The sequence below is a fragment of the Monodon monoceros genome, unplaced genomic scaffold (genome assembly GCF_005190385.1).
Source record: "Monodon monoceros isolate NGI ecotype Baffin Bay Population unplaced genomic scaffold, NGI_Narwhal_1 Super_Scaffold_8, whole genome shotgun sequence".
Classification (NCBI taxonomy): Eukaryota; Metazoa; Chordata; class Mammalia; order Artiodactyla; family Monodontidae; genus Monodon; species Monodon monoceros.
In genome coordinates, this window is record NW_021703785.1 from 67,001,035 (window position 1) to 67,020,853 (window position 19,819).

Here is a 19,819-nt window from a genome sequence, read left to right on the forward strand (position 1 = left end):
TAAATGGCAATAGTAAGTCCTTCTCGATAAGTAATTGCTTTAAATGTAAATGGATTAAACTCCCCAAATCAAAAGATGTAGATTGGCTTAATAGATTAAACAAAACAAAACAGGATCCACCTATATACTTTCTAAAAGAGACTTACTTTAGATCTAAGGATTTAAGGACACAAATAGTTGAAAGTGAAAGTATAGAAAAAGAGAATCCATCCTAATAGTAATCAAAAGAGAGCGGGGGTGGCATAGTAATAACAAAAAATAAACTTTAAGTCAAAAACTGTTAAAGAGACAAAGAACTTTATATAATGATAAAAAGGTCAATTTACCAAGAAGATATAACAATTATGTATGCACCAAACATCAGAGCTCCCCAAAATATGAAGCAAATTGACAGAATGGAAGGGAGTAATACAGGCATACCTTGCTTTATTGCACTTGACTTTATTGCACTTTGTAGATACCGGCTACTTTACAAACTGAAGGTCTGTGGCAACCCTGCTCAAGCAAGTCTATTAGTACCATTTTCCCAACAGCATTTGCTCACTTTGTGTCATTTTGGAAATTCTTGCAATATTTAAAGCTTTTTATTATTATTATATTTGTTATGATGATCTGTGATCAGTCATCTTTGATGTCACTAATATGGGTCACTGAAGGCTCAGCTGAGGTATGCGTACCTCAGATATTGCAGGTTCAGTTCCAGACCACCACAGTAAAGCGAATATCGCAATAAACCGAGTCCCACAAATTTTTTGGTTTCCTAGTGCATATAAAAGTTATGTTTACACTATACTGTAGTCTGTCATGTGCAACAGCATTATGTTTACATGCCTATCTTCATTTGAAAATACTTTATTGCTAAAAATGCTAAGCATTGTCTGACAATGCAGGATTGCTACAAACCTTCAATTTGTGAAAACTGCAGTATCCGTGAAGCACACTACATCGAGGCATGCTAAAATGAGGTACACCTGTAGGTGGACACTTCAATACTTACGAACAAGTTCTAGTCCACTGCCTGGCATGCAGCAGGTACTCAAAAAGAACTTACAGAACGAATGAATGGATGAACTGGTACGTGATTCTTCTATGAATCACAGCTATTGGTAGGGGAATCAATGTGGAAAAATTACCATAACAATACAAATTACAAGATTTACTAATATAGAAATGAAGATCGGATTAAGCAAGGTGATCCTAGTCAAAATCAGTATTTGGGGACTTGGAAGAAGTATACATTTTTAAAGGCATTCAGAGGAATTAATAAGACATATTGCACTTAGAAACAGTGTCAGTGGCTTATATGATAATATATCCATGTATTAATATATTAATAGATTATATTAATAATTTAAACTTGAGAGTAACATAGGTGAAAATCATTGTAATGGGAAGCACAACAGTTACTGTTAGGTGTTGGTCACCTGACTGTGAAGATTCAGTGCAGTAGACAGAGCTCTCTGTGTTCCTGCAGGAAAACCTACCTGGGGTTCACTTTCCTGAATGATTGTTTACCTCTGTGAAAGTGAAAGTGACTACAGGTAGAAATAATCCTGATGTTGGCCTGGACCAAAGAACTTTTCAGGTCTACCCGAGTCACCCTTGGAAACCTCAGGGTGCACAAACAAAACTTCTGCAGACTGGGAGATAGAAGAGGAAGACAAGGTGAATAAAACCAAAAGGATTTGCACAGCTTTTTTATGGGGCCTTAACTACTTCACTTTTGGCAAATAAACCTGGGGCTTTGGAGGAAGTTGTTGATGGAACCAAAAGACAGATTAAATCCTTCTGTGGGCTGATTAGTGTTGCTGCACCACCGACAACAAATATCACTTTGCATGAGCAAAGATGGTAGCTCCAAAGGGAGCCAGACATAAAGGAATTGTGGCAAAAGTCATGAGAGGGGTCGGCACAGAAAGTGTGAGGGACGAAGATGAAGACACTAGCACCGTCAGAAAACTCAAAACACCAGCCTTGGAAGTATCTTTTTACAAGAAAGTTTCCAGTTGAAACTCCTGTAACTGCCCATAATGGCCCTTTACGTCTTTTTTTTTCTTTTTAAAATATTTATTTATTTATTTAGGCTGTGCTGGGTCTTAGTTGTGGCGCACAGGATCTTTAGTTGCGGCATGCGGACTCTTAGTTGCGGCATGCATGAGGGATCTAATTCCCCGACCAGGGACTGAACCTGGGCCCGCTGCACTGGGACCGTGGAGTCTTACACACTGCACCACCAGGGAAGTCCCCCTTTACGTCTTTATCTCATTTTACTGATGAAGAAACCAAGGGACAGAGTTCACACGATTAGCAGACTTTTGACTCCCAGAGCCAGTAGATTTTGTTCTTTCCGGTCACTTTAAAAGTGTTATTCTTTTAAAATTCACATAATTAAATAGCTATGGTATTCTATATGTATGTGCTTTGGAATTCCAATCTGTTCCCATAATGATTCTCTTCTTCTATATAGTGAATATTGGGTAAATTCCTCTTAAAGAAAAAGATGACAACAGATGAAATATTTAAGTAGTAGCACATTTCTCACATTCACTAGAAAGACAGACTTAAGAATGAGCTAATTTATGTCTTCTGAGTAAAGAAGCACCAATATTATATCTGGAAATAGGCAATGCGCTAAAACTTTGGGGCCAGAATCAACATTTGTGATTAGATCTTTTTCAGATGAGCAAACTGACCTCAGGAGAGGTAAAGTGAGCTCACCAGAGTCTAGCTGTGAGTTACAGAACCTGGATGAAGAAGCCCAGGTATTGGTGTAACCTCAACAAAGGTGACTGTTTCACCTTTAGGAGAAAATATAGCTCACTCTGTAAGTCACTGAACTCTAAAAATGAAGAGGTTTTTTTCACAGCTATTTATCTATGTTCCAGTCATCCAGAGCATACCCCAAGCCTAGAGAAGATGGGTGGTCCCAGAGAAACCAGCCTAAGAGTGGTACCACACCTCAAAAGATTAACGTGGAAGAATATATTTGATTACGGACATGACAAGTCAGGAAGGCCTTGACCTGCCAGGAATAGGTGTGGGAGGAACTTTTATTAAATATTTATACAGCGCTGATACACAATAAGTATAATTGTGCCAAACGTATAAAGTCCTGGTCCGAAGGCTTCTGCTGTCAGCTATAAAGCTGGTTATTCCTGACATATCTGTTGTGTTGCTTCATCAGGTAAACAATCCATTCCATACATCAAAGAACCATCATTCGGATGAGCTGTCTCAGGAATAAGACTTTATATCCGATGATTTGATACAGAAGTTGCAGCTACTTGTCACCGTATTAATAATTTTAGGAAATTCACTTTGATTCTCTGACAAGCTTACAGTTATCTCTTTTTGTTGAGTCTCTTTTCCTTCCTTCTACTTAACTCTTCCACACTGTTGCACAAAACACAATTATATTCTCTGCTACTGCAGCATGCATAATGGTACCAGCAAACGCGAAGTGCATTAGAAAGTTTTGTTTTGTAAATCTATGTTAGCCAAAAAGAAGTTGTCAAATAATTCTAGCCAATCATGGATGCAGGAGCAAAATAAGTTAATAAAGGGTACTGACTCAAAACATTAGGCAACATGATGGACACATACAGGGCTGACATCGGTTTTAACCAGGATACAGTAAGTGGGGAAGGGAAGTGGAAAAAATGATGCAGCCTTTGATGGAAAAAGATTTTATTCAGATCACATGAGGCTCAGAAGATGCTGCATTATACTTCTCACTTACTTAAATCTGCAAAGGATGTGAAGTAGCTAATACTATAAGCAAAACATCCTCTCGAAATGGGATATATTAAGGCAAGAGCAAAATAACAGGAGTCCAGGTGGTGAGGGATTTGGAGAGAGGAAAATAAACCACTTTCACTGGAAAACTAATACTAAGGATGACTATCAATTCTTGGGAAATAGTTTAGCTTTGTGCATGTTACTGATCGCTAAGACAGACCAGGCAGTTAATATATAGACAGATAGGAAAAGCATCCATTCATTCATTTACTCGCTCATTCACTCATGCATGGGATACACAGTATCTGCCTTCAGGTGCAGTGGCTGAGAATCCACCTGCCAATGCAGGGGACATGGGTTCGAGCCCTGGTCTGGGAAGATCCCACATGCCGTGGAGCAACTAAGCCCGTGCGCCACAACTACTGAGCCCGTGTGCCACAACTACTGGAGCTCACGCGCCTAGAGCCTGTGCTCCGCAACAAGAGAAGCCACCGCAATGAGAAGCCCACACACTGCAACGAAGAGTAGCCCCTGCTCGCCACAACCTGAAAAAGCCTGCACGCAGCAACGAAGACTCAACGCAGCCAAAAATAAAATAAATAAGTAAAGTTATAAAAAAGAAAAAGGCTTGGAACAGAGGGGGTGGTACTAACGATACAAACAACATTAAACACCATAACAGTGTGTGAAGACATACGAAACAAAAGGTAAGATACAACTAAACCATCTGAGGGTGGGAGTGTTAAGGGACAGTTTGAGAGATAAGATGACATTTGAGCTCAGCCTTGAAAAAGAATATGACAGAGAAAAGCAAGGTGGGCAGATTTACAAGTAAGCCTGTGTGAAGACCCGCCCCAATGAGAGGGGAGCAGGGCCAGAGGGCTTCAGTGGTTCCATGTGGCCGGAATGTGTGCAGGAAGGTCAGGGGCAGGGACGAAGCCTTCCCTCTGAGCACGGGGCCACCCTGGGAGGGCTCCTGGGTCTTCAAAGCCATGCTCAAGAGTGTAGGCTTGATCCTGAAAGTAAAGGGGCTAAAACACGATAGAGGCGCTATCAGAAAGGAGGTGCGGGGTGTTACAGAATATCTCAATGTTTAAGAGAATTAAAGCTACCAGTGGATGAGAGAACTACTTCGGGGATGCAGTTCTAGACTCCAGAGGGGTCCTTAAAATAGTAGAGATTTTAGAGATTAGATACTATTTTTATCCCACTTTTCAGGGAATATTCTAGGGTGTACAAGGTGGCTAAATTACGTATCTAGGTCCACACACTGTTACTGGAAGAGGGAAGAGTACGACACAGCTCTGGGTGGGGCGTAAGCATTTTCCTGAACATCCACTGAGGGCAGGAATCATTAGATAAATGTTTCAGGGACATTAAAAAAATAGAAAATTTAGCTCTTTTAATCAAAGAGCTAAGAATTGAGGTAGAAGGATGACAGAAACTAGACAAAAGACAGTAAATGTATTAGGAAGGATAGTGTAGATATATACGTATTTCTTAACACAACACAGTTGACAGCTTCCTGAAATGTGCACCACATTTGTGTAAAACAAATTATTTAAGATGCATTATATTATGTAAGAGAATTTATTAATTCATAGTATGGATAATTTATACACTTTATAATAACCCTCTGATCAGTTTCTGGTTTGTAATTAAATTAGCTTTTAAAAGGGACATAGCTATCTTGTAAACTGAGTGGAAAACAAAGCTAATCTCATTGAATAATGCTGCCCAAATCAATATGAAATCATCACTAGTCTGGGTATTAAAAATATAAAATAATGTGAACACCTGCTAACCCAAGACGGTCTTAATTCCTGATCCCTTAAGACTGTCTTCGGTTCTACATCTTTGGAAGATGGGAAGCAAAGTACCCTGGGTTGTCCCAGAGCAAGCTGCGTCCCCTATGTAACTTAGCTACATGGGTCACTGGCCCTGTTTAAGTGAATACAAACATGTTTGACAAGATAAATCCTATTAAGACAGGAAATATGAGTCTTATCCCCTACTAATGAGTCTACCCAAGTTTTAACTGACAGAGCTTCTAAGCAGAGCGACCCTGGGCTTACACCATAAGATGGTAAAGCAATAGGATGATAGGGAGACGTTTAACCCCAATCACAGCGGGGTCTTTGCAGGATTTTGTAGGTACACTCTATATGTAAAGGAGGAAAAACCCTGTTATCTAGAATCCAGCTGCCTCCTATAGAGGATGACTCTTATTAGACTACAGAGTTTCTCAAAGAATGAGTGGAAGATCCCTCAATCAGAATCAAATCATGACTATTAATAGTAAGTACTCCCAGGCCAACCCCAAACCAGATGAGCCAGCATCTGAATTTAATTTTAACAAAATTTGAGATGGTTCTTATGTACCCCTATGATGACCATGGGCTTAAAGGAAGTAATCTCAGATGGCCCTTTGATTTTGATGAGCACCTAGATTGGTTTTGGATGTGCTGTGATAGGCCAAAGGAAGAGCTGGGGGTAGCAGCTGGTAAGATCAGAATTGCTCTATATGACAGAGGGAGAAGAACATGAAATTCTGGGGATGATGTGGTAGAAAGGAATTTGAAAGAATCGATCACGGGCTCGTGCCCCGGTCTGGGAGGATCCCACGTGCCGCAGAGAGGCTGGGCCCGTGAGCCGTGGCCGCTGAGCCTGCGCGTCCGGAGCCTGTGCTCCGCGGCGGGAGAGGCCGCAGCAGTGAGAGGCCCGCGTACCGGAAAAAAAAAAAAAAAAAAAAAAGATGTCCAGGGGTTAAGAATACTGGTAGAGTAGGCACTGAGAAATCTCAAATGTTAGGGTGGCTGAAAGGGCTTTTCAAGAACAGGGACATCTAATATTAAATCAGCATTGTCTGTGCTGAATGAATATCTAAAACCTACATCCTCTTTGTCTCTCTGGTCATCCACAGAATCTGCTATACACACAGGCTTTTATGGTTGAGTTTTTGTTTGTGGAAATCAAGGAAAGAGGATGAACTCCCCTTCTGAATTCACACAGCATAAGAAGATAATGGGAAAATCCATAAACGGCAAAAGAGAACAAACAAACAAAACATTAGCAGAATTTACAGGGTGTTTACTTATGCTTCTTTGGATTCAGGCTGACGAAGGCCTTATCTTGACATCAATTTCTACAATCACTGAAGTAGAAGAAAGGGGATATGGTGTCTCAGATGTGGTGCTTAAAATGTCCACCCAATCATGACACACTGAATTGTGACTCTCAAAATTCCCTGGCCACAAAATGCCAAATGGTTATACTAAATTCTAGGGGAAAGGAAGTAAAATTCTGTCATATGCCTAGAAAGAAATAAAAACTGGGAATATTTGAAAAAAAAATGAGCAGAAGCAGGAACTTAAGCAGAAGGACAGTGTCTCTGAAGTTATAGAGATCTGGGGGCTGGGCCTGGGACTTTCTGTAGGTATTGGCATGGAAGCTTGATCAATCTTTACTTAAATTTTGAGAGCAAATTGCTCCCAGCTGACTTTTAGGTTATGTGAGGTTATATGATCTTCTCCTTCTATTACTTTAAAACTTTAAAACAGAAAAAAAAAAATCTTCTGTATTTTCAAACCCTAGTGCTTAGAAGAAATAAGCTTTAAAAAAAAACTTTTTTTGCTTTATTTTGAGCTCTTGTAGAATCCTTTTCCCAAAGTAATGATTATTTATTACATACCCCTTCAGAGGTATAGAACCTGCGGTTAGATAATTTTTTAAACTGAGGACCACACAAAACAACAGAGTGACCTATTTTTCAAAGATTAAACTGAGCCCTGACAACCTTAAAAAGTAATACATTTCCCTCAACTGAGCAAAGTATTTACTTTTCAATGATAGACGCAGGCACACAGCTGCTCCACAAGCACAGTCAGGCTAAGTCTACTGTCTACCTTCGATGCCCCTTTAATCAGGGGCCTTATTAACTGATCTTTAATTAGGGATTTGGTTATACCCTGTGTGGAAAAAAAAGACATATACATTTTTTGTTCAATCACTAAGATACAGGGTTTTAAAGCTGCTTTGGGTTATAACTTTTTGAACATGAGAATGGAATAAACCTCAGAATATTTGGTGAAGGAGAACTTGAAACTGAAAAGTTGTGAAATCTTATCTTGTCTCAAATTTGCCCTCTTAACATTGAACAGATTATTTCCATATGCTTTAGCTTCCCCACTGTGACACGGGAATGGTGATCTTAGTCTGTGAGAACAATGACAATTTAGTAGACCTTTTCACCGTTCAAGAGGAAAATATTCCTACAGCTTTCCCCCCACAAAAGAAATGTTTATATAGGGTCTAGGTTTTCCCCTGGATCACATCTCTGAGGACAATCATGTTTCCTGTACACTTCCTTGAACAAAAGTTTCCCAAAACTAAAATTCCCCCTCGCTCGCTTGATTCCTTTCATCAAAGAAACAGACTTTTCATCTCTTAAGGACAGAATGAAAAATAAAGCCAGCTGAGATCTTGATGCCGTGCACTGGGCCAGGCTCGCCTTTCAGCTGGGTGTGTCACCACCTGTGACTGACACGTACCTTTTAAAGCTTCAACCTCCCCCTGCCCTGCCTCTCCACCGCAGTGTCCTGTGCAGAAGGGTGGGTGTGTGGAGGCTGAATAAACACAGGCTGGTGCATGGATTGCTTGCCTCTGGGACCCACAAGGAAAGCTGCGGGCATCATTTTCTCCTCACTTTCTTGTTGACAAAAAATGACCCCAGAGGTTCTTAAACTAGGTTTTGGTGATGACCTCATGAAGATTATGCTGGGAAGCAGGAGACCCTCAATGTAAGCTGTCTGTGTAGGTCTGTATTTCTTCATCTGTAAAATGAGTGCATTGAATTAGATGCTCTCTAGGATTTCTTTCAGATCCGTAATTCAATGATGCTCTGATTTTCCACTGTGCTCCCTGCCAAGTGCTTGTCTAAGTTCTTCAACAACACAACCACCAAGCACTTTTTGCAGTTTGAGCTCTGAAAAAACAGTAAATCCCAGGACTCAAAGACGTATCTATAAGATGAATAATTAGCAAGGAATTAAGAATTCAACTTTTGGAGAAACATCATAAGTCTTCTAAGATGCCCTCTCATTGAATAAAACAATAGCAATGATGACCAAAAAGCTGAATTAGCTCATTAATGCCCAGAATTGGCAAGATCGAAGCTTGAAGAATCCCCACGACTTTAAAAATGGATGTCCTTCCAATTTTCTCAATGATGAAATTAAAATATTTTGAAAGTGAGGTATACTTCTCATCTAATCATATTCCTTAAAAACTGATTGGAGAAATATTGCCACTTGGGATGAAATGCATGACATTTTATAACGTTTAAAACTTAAAGTCCTAAAACTACGGAATTATGCTGCTTTTAAACAGACGTTATGAGCCGTTCCATTCAGCAATGAGTAGCATACAGCAATGTGGGATGTTAAGATGATAACTACTGTACAGTAAGCGAGATCCCAGGCTTGTAAACACTCTGGTCCAGAGCAGGGACAGAATTCCAGACGGCTGATTAATCTGTATGTTGTGCACAACAATTACACATTAATCGATTTTACAGTGTTAATCTCAAATGTCCACACTTTAAAGAAGCAGAACCGTATATGTACCCCTCTACTATAGCCCCTGAAAGAGTGTGGTGGATTTTTGAGTAAATTTTTCATCAACTTCTACGCACTGTATTTTCCAACTTAAGGAAAGCAACGTGCAATGCTGGACTTCTGTCTGAACATCAACAGCTCATATGTTGGTCATTTCTATCTCTGCTGCGCAAATACAACTGAGCTAGATCCTAACACTGTTTTAAAGCAATAATGTGCAGGCTGAGCTGGGGAGCCTTTCAAGGAGGAGTGTGACAATGAGAAGCCAATGGACTCTTCCCGGCTGGCTCTGTCTCCCTCCCACTGCTTCAATTTCCAATAAGTCAATCCCCCGAGGCAGTGGTTGGATAGAGATATAGAATCCGTTGTTGTCTGGGGGAGAGGATGGAACAGAAACTTTCCACTCTTTCTTATCTCACTCTATCCAGTCTTGTGTTCACTCATTATTTTCAAGGTCGGGAAACTTTAAAAGAGCCTTTTAAAGAGAGAACCATTACTTATCAAATAAACAAGGATTACACTCCCGCCACCACCCTCCCTCTTCACCGTCTCGGTGACATTCAGGGAGCTTCCCCACTCCACAGAGGCAAGCACCAAACACAGTTTCATTTCTGCAAGTCATTTTGCCCCGTCCATAGCAGTAAAATGTTCAAAATAAAAACCACCCCACAAATTTCCTGCTGTGGGGGACAGATGTAACCTTATTTTCTTTTTGCTTGCTTTTTTTTTTAAGCTCCCTCTGCTAAGCATGTTAGATAAATGCCTTCTGGGCTTCCTCTGTACCCCCTTACGCCCAACCAGCACCCCATTGATGGAGATTTTGCATTTTCATTTCAGGTTGTCCATGAAGGATATGATTCCAGACCACTTCCCTGCCTCCTGCCCAACCATGTTTGTGCTTGTGGGAGTGTTTGGTGTGGAAATCAGAAGCTGATTTACCGCCAATAAAATGGCTTCTATCATTATCAACATTCGTCAAGCATGGTTAAGCACACAGACTTTAGTCACCTACTTTTTTGCTGAAGGACTGAATAGCATGGGTATATTTGAAACAGCAAAGCCCTTTCTAATTCAGCAGAAATTAAGACAAAGTACAAGGTCACAACGTCGGGATGTTTACAGTCTTCCAAAACTGCATTGCCTTTTGTTTAAATAATTATGAAGTAATTTGTGGCATCTTTATTAAAAGTAATTACATTTTGGCAATATTTCTTTTGAGAAGTTGCCCAACTGCTATTTATTTTGGATGGATGTGATTCAATAACAAAAGAAAATAAGTCGCTATAGTTTATTTCCGAATAATGCAATTTCTGTGCAGCACTAAGTATCGTGCATGATATTCATCAACTTTCATTCACTGAACATTTCTATATTTTATTATATTACTTGTTTGTTGTATTAAGAGTTTTTCTTCTCTTACGGACTCAAATATTTCTCATTCATCCAATTGGCTTAGTCAATTCAGGCTGCTATAGCCAATTAATATAGACCGGGTGGCTTTGACAACAAACATTTACATCTCACAGTTCTGGAGGCTGGGAAGTCCACGATCAAGGTGCTGGCTGATTTGGTGTCTAGTGAGAACCCTCTTCCTGACTTCTCGCTGTGTCCTCATATGGCAGACAGAGAGAGAGAAATCGAGAGAGATCATCTCTCTCCTGTCTTTTTTTCACAAGGGTACTAATCCCATTAATGAGGGCTCCATCCACATGACCTAACTGCCTCCCAAAGGCCCCACCTCCAAATGCCATCCCATTGGGGATTATTCAACATATGGATTCTGGGGTGGGGGGGACACAAACATTCAGCACATCGTTAACATTTTAAAAATTGATCAAGAGGTGGCAGAAACAGTCCTAGTGTTTTACCCTCTGCTGTGAGCAGGGTTTACAACAAAGACCTAGATGGGTAGTGTGTAAGATTATGAGGCGGAACCAGGAGGAGGCCTGTATATAATGGAACTCAAATCCAGGCACTATTAGGAGAGAAAATACAGGTTCTCTTCCTGCCCAAGAACACACTGACCTTTGAGGGTGGTGATGGCTGGGTGTGTGGGAGAGAGGACTGAATGACAAGAGGCAGGGCCGGGGGCCTGCCATGAATAGATGCCTACCACTTCCTACATGGGAACCGGGGATAGTTTATGAATGACTTTGATCTTTGAGGATCTTTTCCACTTCCTTTAAGTCTGCAGTTCTCAACTAGGGGATGGGACAAACGTCCCATGTACCTGGGGATAATTTTCACAAAGCGATTAGAAGCCCAGCCCCAGCCTAGACTTCCTCAATCAAATCTCCAGGGCTGGTGCCTGTGGATTCTGAAAAACCTTCTCCAGTAATTTGCATTTGTGCAATTAATTGAAAATGAATGCCTTAAGTTGCTCAGTTAATATTCCCTTAGTTGTACAAGCATATGAAAATCTTAGAAGACTGGAAACCCTTCCTGAGCTGGGCCCTGGGGAGGAACACTCGACTTATAACCCTTTCTCACTGAGTTTTGTTTTTGTTTTTGGCGTCCAGGAGGCTTGATCTTTATTTTGTTTCCAGCCCAGATGAGGGAGATCAGCGGAGTGTGGCCTGAAGGGGAGCAAAGAGATGCCAGCAGTGCCCCAGGATCTGCCTGCCCTGCCCAGGGGCCCAGAGCTTAGGGAGGGGCGTGGCTTTCTTCCACCTGTCCTTCCCGGAGCTGGATCTGAACTCAGGGCCGTCACCAGGCCCTGGTGTTCTTTCCTCATTGTGCTCAGTTCCTTAGCTGAAAAAACTCAAGTCCAGGAGACTGATCAGGCCAGAAGTGTTTTAGAGGGTGCAGAAGAGTCACAATTTACAAAAGGTAAACAATCTCCCAGCAAAGAAACCCTGATGCAGAGGACAATTAAGATCCCCTGGGACTTTCCTGTAGGGAGATGTTTCACTGACAATTAGGGTTTCTGTGCCAGATGACACGGTGTCAGTATTGCCATTAGCTGGTGCAACACAGAGCTTAAACACTTGTGTCAGAGAAGCATGAACACCCAAATTAGTGCACCCTGCTCTCCTAGTAAAAAATTAGAAAGGAGAACAAATTGCTGTGTATCAATGTCCTAACCATCAACCTGTCCTCCGCAGCATTTTGCATCTCATCTAGTAGTCGTTCAGCAAGATAGCTTAGATTTTTGTTGAATAGATGTTGTAGTCTTTCCCATATGCATATCTTCCATTTATCCTTGGGCACTATTTTGATACTTAAAATTAAAGAATGTTTCTTTGAATTGAATCTTTCTGGCCCATAATTACTCCAAAACACCATCCAGTATTTATTATCCATCAAGATGACTTAGTCCTTCTTAAGTATCAGGGTGGGAGAGAAGAGCATGATTTGATAGCTGAGGGAGCACTGTGGAGAAATCTGATCTACTGACAAAAGTACATACCACCTTTGTGGTTCCTCCATCTCTGTGCTCTGAACTCCCAGGATGTTCAAAGGTAAATCTGACAATCTGTTGTTCGGCACAAAAAAATTAACTCATGCCCCACTTAGGATGGAAAGGTTTGGAAGTCGTGACCTAAAACACTCTGACCATCTTGTAATGAGAGTTTTTCCAGGCATGTCACCCAAAAATGACTACCTGTTTAAGCTCCTAGATTTTAAAGAAATGCTGGAGATATTCTAATTAAACTTTGAAGGTAAACATTCTGTACAGAGTCCCAAAGTATCTGAAGCAAAAGAATGTTAGGGTATGGTCATTTCTCTGCATAACTGAGTAACTGGATGGCCATACCCCCTGCTAAATATTTGTTAAAAGTACATTATTTATGAAAACAATTAAAATGCTTAAAATTATCACTGAACTATCTTGAGTAAATATAAAGTTATGTGGATGTAAAAACACAATCTTTTCATAGTCTAGATGTCACTGCTAGACCTTAGAGTGTTAGATTTAAGAATGGGAAGAAAAGTGTGTGGGAGCTCTCAAATCTGAAAAGTTATACATTTGCTATAGATCAGCAAACGGAAATGAACTGCTTTTAGAACAGGAGCATTTAAGCCACTTCTCAATATACTTATATCGTAAGTCCTGTATTCAGAACCGTATATTTGTATTTATTTATTTTTTTATGACAAGGAGGAAAAGCCTGAAGTCAAGCCGTAAATCTAATGCCTTCTGCTTATTCTGTGTCCCTGCATAAAGGTAAAACATACTTCCCTTTGGTTATCACACATGTGACTAGTATTAGCATTTTTGTTTTTCTTAAAAGTAACTGGTTTACCACTAATATCCTCATTAAGTTTTTGGTTTTGTTTCCTTTTAGAAAAAAAAACAAAGCAAAAAAGAACAGAAATTTCACCTCCCTGAATAAACTTATCCATAAAACAAATACGATTATTTAAGGAAACAGGATACCTCAGTCTTTGTTGCATTAGTATTTTTGAGTAAGAAATGCTATAAATATTTTAAATATTTTAAATCAAAATGTCAAACGTTGACTTCCAAAACTTTTGGAAGTCTAAATACTCCTAATATTTAAAAAGATTCATTTCAAGTGGTGAGTTCATTTTTAATCTTATATATAAGCTATACATTATATGTAATTGTGAATGAACTACCATCCTATTCCAACTTTTAGTTCAAAGAAAAGCCTAAGCTGGGACTTCCCTGGTGGTCCAGTCGTTAGGGCTCCGTGCTTCCATTGCAGGTAGCACAGGTTTGATCCCTGGTCGGGGAACTAAGATCCCACATGCCACGAGGTATAACCAAAAAAAAAAAAAAAAAAAAAAAAGCCTAAGCTGAATTTCCCAAAGCAAGGTGTTAGACAAAGTTAGGCAAAATCATTAAACACAAGGCCACACAAGTAAGTTTTGAAATCACAGATAGTGTTGTTTCTGATACAGAACAATTTTCAGAGGCCTGACATGACAATACTCTCAAGTTTAATGAGGTCATGTTGAGAAAATATATGGATATTTTTATTATTAAGAAGAGCTTCCTTGTTACCCTCTTTTCATGGAAAATTAATAGGTCTTTTAGTGGTGTCTCATCATATAGAATTTACCTTAGCAGGGCTTCCCTGGCGGCGCAGTGGTTGAGAGTCTGCCTGCCGATGCAGGGGACACCGGTTTGTGCCCCGGTCCGGGAAGATCCCAAGTGCCGCGGAGCGGCTGGGCCCGTGAGCCGTGGCCGCTGAGCCTGTGCGTCCGGAGCCTGTGCTCCACAACGGGAGAGGCCACAACAGTGAGAGGCCCGCATACCGCAAAAAAAAAAAAAGTAATAATAATAATAATTTACCTTAGCAGAGGGTTTGATTGACGACTTAGGATAACTTTCCATCCATGAAGATTTGCAAAAGTGTTCCAATTACACTTACCACCCACCCATGTAAAGTATAAATTATGTGAAACAAAACCTTTGATATCAACAAAGAATAAGCGAACACAGTCAATTCCAGCTGTGTATCATTTCATCCTCACGGACTATCTCATTTGCATTTCATGTAACCCTGTGACACTGGTGTTTTCGCTCCCATTTCACAGATGAAGAAATAAACAGGTTCCCAGGGATCAGGTGACTCGTCCATTACACGTTTAGTAAGATGGGGGACCAGAACGTGAACCCAGTTGTGAGGTAGATACCTCCTTGGTGAAATCCTTTGTCTTGAAATCCTTTCATGAGAGGACAAGTTCAGACTCGTGCCTTTGAGGCTCCCTTGTCTTAGGCCCTGAGCACAGCCACCTCTGGAAGCAGCCGTGGTAGGAAGTCACACCGCCAGATGGACAGGAGTGCGGCTCCGGAGAGGCCATGACATGGTGCTTCTCACGTGCCGCCACCCTGCCTGCACACCTCACCACCTCCAGGGCACCTCCCACGTCAAAGACACCCAGGTGTACGAAACATGGGTCCTGTCATCACCAAGAGCAGCCACTGAATCCAACTGCACACACTCCCAGGAAGCACTGTTTACAGTGCGACCTTAAGGAGGTCCTCCCCCGTCCTCCTTGTCCCTGGAAGGCCCTGCTGAAACGTCATCAAATCACCACTCAGCAGGGATTCTGAGTGACAGAATTCCTTTTTTTTTTTTTTATTCTTTACAGATTTTTTGGGGGGGTGATGTGGACCATTTTTAAAGTCTTTATTGAATCTGTTACCATATTGCTTCTGTTTCATGTTCTGGTTTTTGGCCGCGAGGCATGTGGGATCTTAGTTCCCCGACCGGGGATCGAACCCGCACCCCCGGCATTGGAAGGCGAATCCAGGAAAGTCCGCAGAGTAACAGAATTCTAACATCGAGCACACAACTGGAGGAGGCGGGCTTAATTACAGAGTGTCTTTCCCTGTGCCTGGGATAAGCAGGCGCCCTGGAGGGAGCCTGAACCCAACTGCCCAGCTGCACCGTCTCCTTCTGGCCACCCTCAGGGAGGCTAGAACCATCTAGCTGCCAGTGTTCTTACTACTTCCCTGTGTTTCCAATGAAATCCTACATACAGCAAGAAAAAAAAAAAAGCAGTTTTACTTTAGAAAATGTTCAAAATCTGTTTTTTTTTATTAAAATGATTTTAAATAACTTTTTTTAGATCGTTTAGGATTTTTTTTTTAAAAAATCCCTTTGGAACACAACCGACTTAAAAATGAGAATGGAGGTTAGCTTGCATGCTGGCCTATCTGCCATGTGAGTCCTGACCAGAGGGCCCTCCTCCTCGAGGTCCCACACTCGTCCTCTAACTAAGCAACAAGGAAGTACGTGGAACTGCCTGTTTCCTCCAAGCAGATGGCTCCTCGCTTTTCAAACAGATGATTGTAAAATCGGTAGGGTATTTTAAGAATGAGCTGATCAAACACACCAACTTGCTTGCTTACGAGTGCTGAGTGAACAACCCATGACACCTGGCACCTGAGCCCCACTTTCTTCCAGGTGCAGGATGAGATGCTCATTTCAATCTGACGCGCCTATGGATGTGGTATGTGTAAGGACCACATCTCTCTCCTCCTTCGCTTTCTTTCACAGAGCTGAGCCCTCTGCTCTGGAGCTGCTGGAGTTCTTTCAGGAGGACAAGGAAGCAAGGTTAGCTGCCCGCTAGAGACCTACCTACACTCTTAATGCCTGGTCTGGTGAAGCCGAGATGGAAGAACTTCAACTGAGTAACTCAAACTAGTTCTACTGTTGAGGCTTCTTCAAGGGAAGAAAAACAGTTAGTTTTTGATGTTTTTGTAAAAATCATAAAAATATGATTTTTAAATGTATTGGTTTTGATTTTCAAGATTCACTGCTGTGAGTATGGTACCCCCTTCACCCCTTTTCTCAAGAGGTATTTGTCGGGTTGCACAATATGCAAGGCATCCTGCTAGGAAAATTCTTTCCCATCAGCCACATAAGAAACTGTCTTATTTTCTGCTCTCTTCCCAAGGTCTAGAATGATCCTGGCATATAGCAGAATCCTAACATATGTTTTAACAAATGAATTACACACTGAGACAAGGGGTACCTGCATTTCCCCCACCAGGAGTTCCTATATGGTGATGAAAATCAGTATAAAGACTTTCCCTTTTGATAGTCTCTACTGCCAACTAGTTCTTTCCTGGAGCTAGAATCAGATAGGCCCCACAGGATGGACACAGCCTCACAGCAAATTAGTTAATTTACCACCAGATGTTAACTGACCACCTACTATGTGCAATTCCCTCTCGGATACAATTGGGCCATACAAGATATTGTCCCTGTTTTCAAAGAGTTTCTATACAAATAGAAACTTAGTTGCCACAAAGTGACAAAGTGACCACCAAACCCATTCACAACCTAAGACAACTGAACATGATCCCAGGAAGAAAGGGAAGGACTCTTTATGCAGTACTGAGGCCAAGGAGGTGAGTGGTAGGCATGAAAGGAGAACTCAAAGAGATGGGAAGACTGCATGATTACAGAAGACAGAAGTCTTGAATTAGGCCTCGGAGTCCAGGTGGAGAATGGAAGAAAGGGCATAACAGGAACACAGGCGTGTGTGTGTGCACCTGTGTGTGTGTTGGGAGGTAAGGGAGGATGCGAAAGTGGAAGAAAGCAGAGCATACAAGGCATGCCAAGGGTTCATTCTGTCCATCACGATTTGAGTCAACTGAATAAATATTTATTAGTTCATGCTATGTGCCAAGCATTGTGATAGGTACAAGGGACACAATGGTTAACAAGACTAATATGGTCCCTGGCTCACTGGCCAGTGGAAGATACAGACAAGTAAACAGATAATTACAATACAATGTGATAAGTGCTGTGATAGGGAAAAGTCCAGGTGTTATGAGAAGGACGGAGAATGGACCCCACCCAGATGGGAGGGTCAGGAAAACTTCCTAGACATTCCCTACAAGGGCTGTCAAGCTGACACCTGAAGCCAAGGTAGGAATTAGTTGGGTGAAACTACGCAGGTAGGTTATATAGCACCTACCCTGGAAGAGGAAGCATTATGGACCACGGGGATCTAAAGTTGGCTGAGTTTGCAGGACTGCAAGGGGAGGAGAGCAAAGAGATGGGCCGGGGACGGAAGCAGCGGCCAGGTAGGCAGTCTCGTATACTTCACTTTAAGGAGTCTGGACTTTATCTGAAGAGCGAGGGTAGCCACTGAAGAATGGTAAGGGAATGACCCAAACATATTTGCATTTTGGGTAGATAACTGTCTGCAGTGTGAGACGGCCCTTAGAGGAGAAACGGGAGATAAGAACACAAGAGTAACATGTAGCTCGGTTCTTCAAGGTCCACCCTAGACCAGCGCAAGAACGAAATGAATATTTCATGAGTGAATGAATGAGCTGATCAACCCATCATTCAATCATTCAGTGCAGGACTGAAAACAGGAGACTTGAGAGAGAGGATAAAGTTGACTGTGTGTATGTAAGGGTCAGAGTGAATGCACATCGGAACGCTGACATGTCTTCAATCTTGCATCTCATTAGACAAATGAGAACAACAGTTGACAACGCAGCACAGGGTAACAGAGGGAAACAGCTTCAACACTGGAGTTAAAAGACCCATGTCTGACCCGTAGTTTTGCCAGTTATCAATTTTGAGTTGCGTCTTAATTTCTCTGACGCTCAGGTCCCACGTTATATCCACCCTTTATGTGTAACCACACAGCATATAACACAGGAATGGTTATCACAACCTATGTACATTGCTGTTTTCAGCTGATGTTTAGGAGCTGTGGTGGGATTTGCAGCCTGGTGGCATTTCTAAGTCAACCACTGTAAAAAGAAGTTAGTGAGACCTACATGACAATGAAGTTGTGGTTCATGTGAAAGGGAATTTAGAAAAAAAAGTAGCCACTATTGTTCAAACTTTGGGCAGACAACTCTCTACCTTGTCAACTGGAGACCCTAGCAGATAGGGAGGATGTTAAGAGTCCATCTCCTGTTGCTGTCCCCAAGAAGGGAAATGGCAGCAGAAATAGCAGAAGTAATGTACCTGAAGGCCACAGGGGTCGGTGAGGTGGCTTGGAGACCATTTAGGGACACAGTCCAGACGAGAATCCATTGAGCTCCCACCTCAATATAAAGACTCAGCTGTGGGACTTCCCTGGTGGCGCAGTGGATAAGACTCTGTGCTCCCAATGCAGGGGGCCCAGGTTCGATCCCTGGTCAGGGAACTAGATCCCACGTGCATGCCGCAACTAAGAGTTCTCATGCCGCAACTAAGAAGCTGGCAAGCTGCAACTAAGGAGCCAGCTGCCACAACTAAGACCCCGTACAACCAAATAAATAGATAAATATTTTTAAAAAAGACTCAACTGTTAGGGGGGTTCATTTCATTTTCATGATGAAGTAAAGCTTGAATGAATTTTTCTTGTTTATTTTCTATCATCACAGAGTTAGCCCTCAGCAGTTGTGTCTAATCTATCCTCCTTAAAGACTCCAATCAATCAATCACAAACAAAAAGGCCACTTTCAGTTTCTCCAGGAGATTCCAATGCAAACAGTAGTGAAATAAGTTGACTAAATAATTCATCCTCTCCAGTGACCACACACCCACCAGTGTGACACCTCAGTGAGAGTTCACAATCACAGGCGTCTTCTACAAGCTACACACCTCTAATACCAGGCATGGACATCTAAAGCTGCCATCAGAGTCTCTTTATCAAGATTGAAATCCCTGAGTCTTCTGTGCTGCAATACATTTCACCATCCACATTGTTTAATTGAGCCCTTTACTACAAATGTTTCAGGCTCTGATGCAAGACAGGAATTTGAAGCATGCATTCGAGTATTTAATGGTGTTAATTTCTGGGGCACACAAATATCAGCTTCACTCAACAATGCCATAATCTTGCAAAATAAAGAAAACACACCAGAGAATGAAATGCAGCATGGAATTCTCCAGGATTGCAAGCAAAGAGGTTCCCTGATCTTGATGCCTGATAATAAAACAGCCGCCTATTTACAGACCCTTAAAGATATGAAAATAAAGAAAGAAAAGAAAAGAAAAAAGATGGGGGTGCTTTCAGATGAAAGAATC

General features: G+C 41.5%; 1 protein-coding gene across 4 annotated transcripts in view; it reads right to left on the minus strand.

The window, feature by feature from the left end:
- FRY (FRY microtubule binding protein) overlaps nucleotides 1-19,819 on the minus strand; it is a 426,693-nt gene that overhangs the window by 309,675 nt on the left and 97,199 nt on the right. The window lies entirely within an intron of this gene.